Consider the following 9,067-nt stretch of genomic DNA (forward strand, 5'->3'; position numbering starts at 1 on the left):
AGATAATTTCAAAATAGGTACATGATTTAGACATAAAAGGTGGTATCATAAGTACATTAGGTGAACATGGGATAGTTTCCCTGTCAGATCTATGGATATAGGAAGAATTTATGACCAAACAAGAGACAGAGAGGATTATGAGATGTTACATTGATAACTTTGATTATGTTAAATTTAAAAGTTTTTGCACAAACAAAAGTTTAATCAGCCAGATTAGAAGGAAAGCAGAAAACTGGGAAAATTAATTATAGCACTTTTCTCTGACAAAAGCATAATTTCTCAAATATATGAAAACTGAGTCAAATGTATAAGGTTTCCCCAATTGATAAATGGTCAGAGGATACAAACAGGCAGTTTTCAGAGGATGAAATCAAAGCTTATCTATAATCATATGGAAAAAATGCTCTAAATCTCTATTGATCAGCAAAATCTAGATTAAAACAGCTCTAAGATACCACCTTATTTCTATCAGATTGGCTAATATGACAGAAAAGGAAAATAACAAATGTTGGAGTGTAGGTGGAAAAATTAAAACATGCATGCACTGCTAGTGGAGTGGTGAACTGATCCAACCATTCTGGAGAACAATCTGGAACTTTTTCCAAAGTGCAATAAAACTGTGCATTCACTTTGACCCAGAAATACCACTACTAGGTCTACATCACAGAAATCAAAAAAAGGGTGGGGGAAGGACCTCTTTGTACAAAAATATTTATAGCAGCAATTTTTGTGGTGGCAAACAAGCAGAAATTGAAGGTCAGCCCATCGATTGGGAAATGGCTAAACAAGTTGTGGTATATGATTGTGGTGGAATACTTTTATGCTGTAAGAAATTATGAGCAAGATGCTTTAAAAAAACATAACCCTGGAGAGACTTACATGAACTGATGTAGAGTGAAATGAGCAGACCAGGAGAACATTGCACACAGTAATAGCAACATTGTACAATGATCAACCGTGAATAACTTAGCTATTCTCAGCAATACAAAGATCCAAGACAATTATATTTGATTAAAAAAACTATCCACCACAAGATAAAGAACTAATGGAATCTCAATGTAGATGAAAGCCTGTTATTTTTTTTACTTTATTCTCTTTTTTGGACTGTTTTTTTCTACAACATAACTCTTAATACAGAAATATGTTTTGCATGACCATACAGGTATAACACATATCAAATTGCTTGGTGTCTTACATACAGGTTATGAGAGGGAAGGAAGGAAACAATTTGGAAGTCAAAATAAAAAAAAATTAAAATTGTTTTTTTATGTAATTGGAAAAAATAACAAGTAGAATTAGAGAAAAATAATATTACTCCTAAAATAGTTCTAGGATTTCTTTTTTTTTTCTTTTTTTATTTAAATAGCATTTTTCCCAAATTACATATCAAGAAAAAATTTTAGAATTCATTTTCACAAGACTTTGAATTCCAATTTTTTTCCCTCCTCTTCCCTTTTCTGAAAGTTTGACATAGCTTTGTATATGCTATCATGCAAAATATATTTCCATATTCATCATAGTAGTGGAAGAAGAAACAGATCAAAAGGAAATAATACCATGAGAAAGAATAAAGTAAGTGAAAAATATGCCTCTTTTTTAAGTGTCTAACAACACCTTTGCCACACTCCTTCAAGTAATCGCAGTAATAACAAATCTTCATGTTTGATTGTTGGATTCAGTTTTTTTTTTTACAATCCCAAATCATTTGGAACAAATTATGCTTTGTGGCTCATCTGTTTTAGCTTTTATTATATTCCAAAATCTTTCTTTGGAGAACATGGCAAATGAAGAAGGTTAATCCAATGAAGGCAATCTTTCATGTGAAATTATATTACATAAAATATGTTGTAAGAATAACAGATAAGTGCATCACCCAAACAAAAATTAGAATCCACTACAGACCTCTGACTGGAATGAAGAAAATTCCATAAGCCTAGCTAATAATTTGATTCTTTGAGGGGTGGAGGAGGGGAAATGGCACTGGTAAGCCCAGATTCTTTTGTCAGTGCATCTGGCTTCTTTGTTTAATAAGGGTTCATATTATAGCTAGATTAGTAGGAGCATGAAAGTGAATTCATATTGACCTTACCTTGGAATTCATGCTAAAATACCAGGCTCAGGAAAAAAAAAAAAAACTTCAAGGGCTAGTGACTTTAGTCAGTTTGGGAGTCTTTATTTTAATAAATATTAAAGTCCATTTTAAAACAAAAATGCATAAACAGGTACAAAGTAAGAATTTACAGATGGGGGGTGGGGAGCCACCATCTTGTGGGAGTGAAACCAATGCCTGAAGAGCCAATAAAAACAAGCAGCAGCTGCTCCAGGATGAGGAGACAGGAAGCCTGAGGCTCCGGAGCAGAGAGGTTTCTTTTGCCAATATTCAGCACATCCCCACATTGGAATATGGGGAATATATTTGCTAACCTCTTCAAGGGATTCTTTGGCAAAAAAGGAAATGCAGATTCTAGTGGTTGGTCTGGATGCTGAAAGAAAGATAACTGTTTTGTACAAACTGAAGCTGGGTAGTAATTACTATTCCCACTATAGGTTTCAACATAGAAACTGTAGAATATAAAAAACATTAGCTTCACAATGTGGGATGTAGGTGGTCATGTCAAGTTCTGACCCTTATGGCACCATTGCTTCCAGAACACACAAGGATTGATCTTTGTGGTTGACAATAGTGACAAAGAACAAGTGAAGGAGGCCCTACAAGTGATGAGAATGTTGGCAGAGGGTAAGCTTAGAGATGCCATCTTATTAGTGTTTGCTAACAAACAGGATCTTCCCAATGCCATGAATGCAGCTGAAATCACAGATAAACTTGGACGGCATTGTCTTCTTCACGGAAACTGGTAAATCCAAGCCGTTTGTGCCACGGGGGATGGGCTCTATGAAGGACTGGACTGGTTTGTCTAATCATCTCAGAAACCAGAAATGAAACAACAAAAGTTCCTCTTCCCTCTTTCCTTCTCTCCTCCTTATTTCCTCCTTTACGCCCTTTACTCTACTCTCATGTGGCAAACTATGCTACTTTGTGGTATCGAGTGCTGGAAGTTATTTTTTCCCACCCCTTGTCACAGTATGTATTGCACCATGCCGTAATTATGGCAAATGCAGGTCTGTAAAGAGGTTTCTCATTTGCTGTAAATAGATTTTGTTTCCAATGGAGCAGTTTCTGGCATTGCTATGCAATGTTACTCAGCTTTTGTTATATTATTGTAAAAAAATCAACTCACCAGTAAACACTGGGAAGAGAGTTTAAGCATATTGACAGTTGGGTTCCTGAAGGTTGATGTGAAGCAGCAGAGTCAAAAGCTACACCTACTGGCTTGTGAGATTTGTGTTGAGATCCAGTTTGGTGATTGTTTTATCAATATGAACTCAGTGTATTTTTTTAAATAGTAAAAAATAAAAGATAAGTAAAATGCTTGAATACAGAGAATAGAAAAATACGCTTAGTGTAGGTTTTGCAGTAACAACTTGAATACCAGACCATTGGAATTGTCTGCAGTTTCTCATTTGAATCTTGAGAAACCATGATGAAAATCAAACAAGAGATCGATTTTTGCACGGTTAAAATAGAGATCCATGTAATGCTACATCTCTGGATCTTTATGTATTCCATAGGTTTGTGCTTGTATTTGTGCTCACATGATACTTATTAGGAAAAAAACAAGAGCTTTGAGGTTGTGGTTCAGAGTAGGCTGAACATTGAGAGCATTAGATCTTCAAACATAAATCGTTTATAACTCGACTTCACACACACACACACACACACACACACACACACACACACACACACACCACCCTCTGCAGTTCACATCAGGCTGTGATTAGTTCTCTATCGCACTTGGATAACTCTTAGGAAGCACACAATGATGGCTAGTTATAAACATTGAGAAGAGCTTTCTGACATACTTGGACAACAAAAAAAACCCAGCTTTTTATTTTGGTCAAGTGTGTGGTGCTTCTGTTTGAAACCTCTCCACAGTAAGCACAGCCTATGTTACCTCCAAAGCTTGTCTAGAGATATTTCAAAAACAGTCAAGAACACCAGGCATTTCTCTATGGTGTGTAGTTTTGGGAAAAAAATAGATAGATTATGAGAGCTTAGGGAGTCATTCTATTCTCGATGTATTCGGTTCCATTTTGGAACAATCCTCCTATTTGTACATGTGTGAAACATTCTTTACTACCCTTCATTACTATATAGGTCAGATTTGCCATCTGAAAAAAAATTCCTTTTTTTCCTTTTCTTTCCTTTCTTCTTATTTTGATAAACACTGAAGAAGCTGAAGCTATTAAACTTCATCTGTGGAAATACTCAGAACTGGTTTGTTTTGTGTTGTGGAAAATTTTACTGCTTTCAAAACACAATTAGTAATCGAATCTTTTGTATACTTGTTTTCAGTTTTCATTTAGACAAATAAGGACTGTAATTAAAGCTATTAGAATAAAATCTTTGAACTATTTTAAAAAAGAATCTACAGATTATTCTACAATGCTCTACAATTTACAGCACTACAGACATTCATTTGCCATCTTTGTGGCAGCAAATTCTGTTCTCCAAAAAGTTAACACGTCAATAAACATTTATTATTATGTTCCTATCATGGAGCAGGGACTGTTCTAAGCACAGGGAATCAAAGCACAGGGAAAAAACACAGAACAAAGCAAAAATAGTCCCACTCTCAAGGAGCTCCCAGATCAATGGGAGAGATAACATGACAACAACTACGTACCAAACAAGATAAAGATTAGATAGATAGATAGATAGATAGATAGATAGAGTGATGAAGGGAAGGAAGGAAGGAAGGAAGGAAGGAAGGAAGGAAGGAAGGAAGGAAGGAAGGAAGGAAGGAAGGAAGGAAGGAAAAGAAAACAAGATATAGAGAGGTAAGGCATTAGTATTAAGGAGCAACAATGGGGCTTCTTACAGAAGGGCAAAGTTAGGATTTTTCCTGGGTCCTGAAGGAAATCATGAAGGCAGGAGATGTGGATGAGGAGGAAAAAAACATTCTATTCATTTAGGCCAGCCAATGAATATAGTTGAAGTAAGGAGGCGGAGTGTGATGTCCAAGAATCAGAAAGGGTAGCAGTGACGATTAATTGCAGAATATGTGGAGCAGATTAATTACAAAACTGGAAAGCTAGAAAGGTGCCAGATTATCAAGTTCTTTAAAAGCCAAATGGGATTATATATTTGCCCCTGAAGATGATAGGGTGCCATTTGAATTTTTTAAATAGAAGTGAAACAAATAGACATAAATAACATCACTTTGAGAGCTGAATGGAGGATCGATGAGAGTAGGGAGAGATTTGAGAAAAGAAAACCAATGAACAGACTATTGTGACAGTCCAAGCACGAGGCATGATGCCTGTAGCAGTAGGGAGGTGGTGCCAGAAGACAAGAGGGGAATATAAGACAGACTTAGCATAATTAAAATATAGAGACCATACCAGCAGATTCAATTTGACAGGGGTGGGGGGAGTGAATAGGCAGTCAAGAGTGATATCCAGATTGCACTTAAGTAGGATGTTGATGTTCTTGGCAGTAATAGGAATAGGGGGAAGATTTGAGGGGTAAATAATGAATTCATTTTTACACATATTGAGTTTAAAATGTCCAATTAACAAAATCCAATAGGCAGCTGGAGATGTGAGACCAAAGGTCAGAAGTTTAGGACTCAACAAATATTTCTGAGATTCTTTAGCAAAGAGTTTATAATTGAATATAGAGGAGCTGCTGAGATCACCAAATGAAATGTTATTGAGGAAAAAGAGAAAGGAGTCTAAACAAAATATTGAAGGACTACTACATTTAGGAGTGGGGGGAATTTAGAACAAAAAGAAGAGCTACCTCTAATTCTCCTCCCGTATGCTTTTTTTTTTTAAGCTAAGCTCACATGTGGAGTACAGAACCTTGGGTTCAGATGAATCTGCAGCTGAAATTCTCTAGAAGTTTATGTAGGAATAGGCTCTGGGGGTGGGGAACCTGAGGCTTCAAGGCCACATTTGGCCCCCTAGGTCCTCAAGTGCAGTCCTTTGACTGAATCCAAACTTCACAGAACAAATTCTATCCTATCTTCAGCTGGCAGTAGAGTGAAAAGTAGAAGTTTCATTCTACTTACATAAAATTTTATGAATAATTAGTCACATACATCTACTACCTATAGGAGAGTACTTCAAATGGTTAATTTACACTTCCTTACAGGTTCAATGAGAGTCTGAGAACACAAACATGCATGCGCACATGCACATACACCTCGTGGTCCTTAGTCTTAATGACTTCACAAGACAAAATGGGATTTTGCTAACTGCTTTTACTTCGTTTGACCAGACAGTAACTGGAGTTCAGGCATGGCTATATCAAAGCAAAAGACAACTCTAATTTTGAGAGAAAGGAAGAGTATCTCTGGGGTTATCTTTTTATCACAGCCATTCAATGGAAGTAGTCTCAGTAGCAAAATCTAGTTCAAATCTCTGTTGGATACTGCTGCTGATAGAATTGAATTAAGTTGAACAATTGTGGCTACAGTGAGCACCGTTCTTGATATTTCTCAGCAAAAATATAAAATAGGGAAGAAAAAGAAACACTGTTGTCTGAAAAGAAAGGGCAGGAAATCTGTACAATTCTAGTATTTGAGCTATTCATGTTTATGCCTGTTTATGGGTGGGAGTGTTTGGGCTTTCCTAAAAAAAGTATGCTAAATATCCTTAAGCATAGGAAAGTAGTAAGTTCATTCATTAAGGTCATATTTATAATTCTTCTTTGAAGGCTAATTTGTCAAACTGACAATTTATTCTTTTTTGTTTTTAATAGAATTTTTATTTTATTTTGAGTTCTGAATTCTATTCCTCCTCTCACTGAGAAGGCAAGTTACTTATTTGTATCCCTGAAAATATGATGTTAGAGGGTTATCAATTTACAAACTAATGTTTATTAATAAAGGACCCATTTTTTTCTCTATAATGTGGAACAGATTACTGTGCTAGGCACCATGGGAGGTACAAACTAAATGTGCTTGGATATCACCTCTTTTCTTTATTTTTGTTCAGTTTCAGCCTAATGGTGGATTGTATGTGCTTCTTCTTCCATCTTCTATGGATATATATGTTTGGAAGGGAAGTTATACCTAGCAAAGGAATGATATAAATGACTGTCTTAAGCTGATTCTTTTTCTGAAACAGATTTTCATCAATCTGTTCGTTTCACTAACCATTTTATTTTTGTGTCTCTCTCTCTTTAGTACCTTCCCCCCAGATTCTGTATTCTATACATTTGGTTTCTGAATTCCTTCTACTTTCCAATGTCCATTGTTCACTCTGTAAATATTGTGGATCTCTAATTTTTTTCTCTTTATAAATCACACATTTTTCTGTTTGCTTGGACACTGTCTACTTCCACAGAATAAGCTTCATTAACTCTCTCTGAACTGTTAATCTCTTGGCAAACTCTCTCACTGTTTGATCACCGTAGGTGGCTCCAGCAACATTTTCATGTTCTGAAAGCTTTAAGGGAAATGCAAATAGAACCCTGATTAATAATTTTACTAGGTACTTTCCTCTTTTACTTCCTTCAGTAATCACATAATATTTAAAAGTAATTAAATATTATAATGGAACCATTTTACAGTAATAATAATAATAACTTACACATAGCAAAATTACTATGTTTCAAATACTAAGGTAAGTGCTTTACAATCATTATCTCATTTGATCACTACAACAACCCTAGGAGGTAGGTGCTATTATTATCCCAATTTTACAGGAAAATTAGTAAAACAGCAATTAAGAGACTTGCCCAAGGTCACATGGCTTGTAAAGTCTGAGGTCAGATTTGAACTCAGAAGTTCTTGGCCCTAGGTCCTGCACTTTATCTACTTCACCACCCAGTGCTGTGGGTAGGTTCTCCATTGGTGAAGATGGAAATCTCATGAAGATGGCTTCTCAACCTATAGTATACGTTTTAATGTCTCTATATATTTCCCAGGCAGATTTTTTGTTCTGCCTTGTTTTAGACGGGAGGCCTTCTTCTGGCTATTTGTTGTTGTTGTTGTTGTTGCTGTTGGTGGTGGTAGAATGAATATAAATAACAACTGTTTTCTGTTCTGACCAGAAAGTTTGAGTTCTTCTCTTCCCAGATTGCAATTTTTGTGATGGTAAATTAGGCCATTTTTTGTCTCAATTCTTACCTAATCTTTAGTTATTGGAGGGGCACTGCCTTAGACAAACAGACATTTGGAAAGGCCCACGTCACCTACTATATCCCATGCCATTGTTCGTCATCTTGACTTTTGTCTTGCCATTGGACTTCAGTGATTTTGGAGGAGACAGTAAGGCTGATGACTTTGTGAGGCTCAACATAGCAGCACAACAAAAAAATGGGATTTTCCATTATCCCTCTATTTATGTGATCTACCACCTCCTTTTTGAGGCTTCTATGTCCTTGAGGAGATTAAAACATTTCATGCACAACTATCATTGGTAACATTCTATATAACCTATGTACTATAAATTCACCCAAACTTATTCCATCTTTCCATTTCTCTTTGGGCATTGTCTTATAACTCCCCTCTTACCTAAATTCCTTGAAAAAAAGTTATACATTTGTTGTCTCTACTTCCTTTTCTCTCATTTTCAACTAAAACCAATGTAATTGCCTTTTGACATCACAATTCATCCAAAACTCTTCCCTCTAAAGCTATAACAATTTTAATCATCAAATATAGTAGCCTTTTCTCAGTTCTCATGGTTTTTCACTTCATTGCAGTTTTTGGCATTGTTGGCATCTCTTCATGGATACTCGATTCTCTGAAATTTTGTGACATTCTTCTTTCTCAGATCTCTTCCTATCTGTCTGAGCAATCCTTACTAGTCTCCTTTGTTGGACCTTTATCTCTAATATCTGCACTAACTGGGAGCATACCTCAAGCAACTGTCTGGAGTCCTTTTCTTTTTTTCTATCTATACTATTTTGTTGAGCTCATCTACTCTTGTGGATTAAATGATCATCTCTATGCTGGTGTCTTCCAGTCTTTCATATCCAGTTGGAGTGCTAGTC

At 35.9% G+C, this 9,067-nt stretch overlaps 1 pseudogene; it reads left to right on the forward strand.

The window, feature by feature from the left end:
- The first annotated feature begins 2,400 nt into the window (after nucleotides 1-2,400).
- On the forward strand, nucleotides 2,401-2,941 carry LOC118829466 (annotated as a pseudogene).
- The last annotated feature ends 6,126 nt before the right edge of the window (nucleotides 2,942-9,067 follow it).

The sequence above is a fragment of the Trichosurus vulpecula genome, chromosome 1 (genome assembly GCF_011100635.1).
Source record: "Trichosurus vulpecula isolate mTriVul1 chromosome 1, mTriVul1.pri, whole genome shotgun sequence".
In the NCBI taxonomy this organism is placed as follows: Eukaryota; Metazoa; Chordata; class Mammalia; order Diprotodontia; family Phalangeridae; genus Trichosurus; species Trichosurus vulpecula.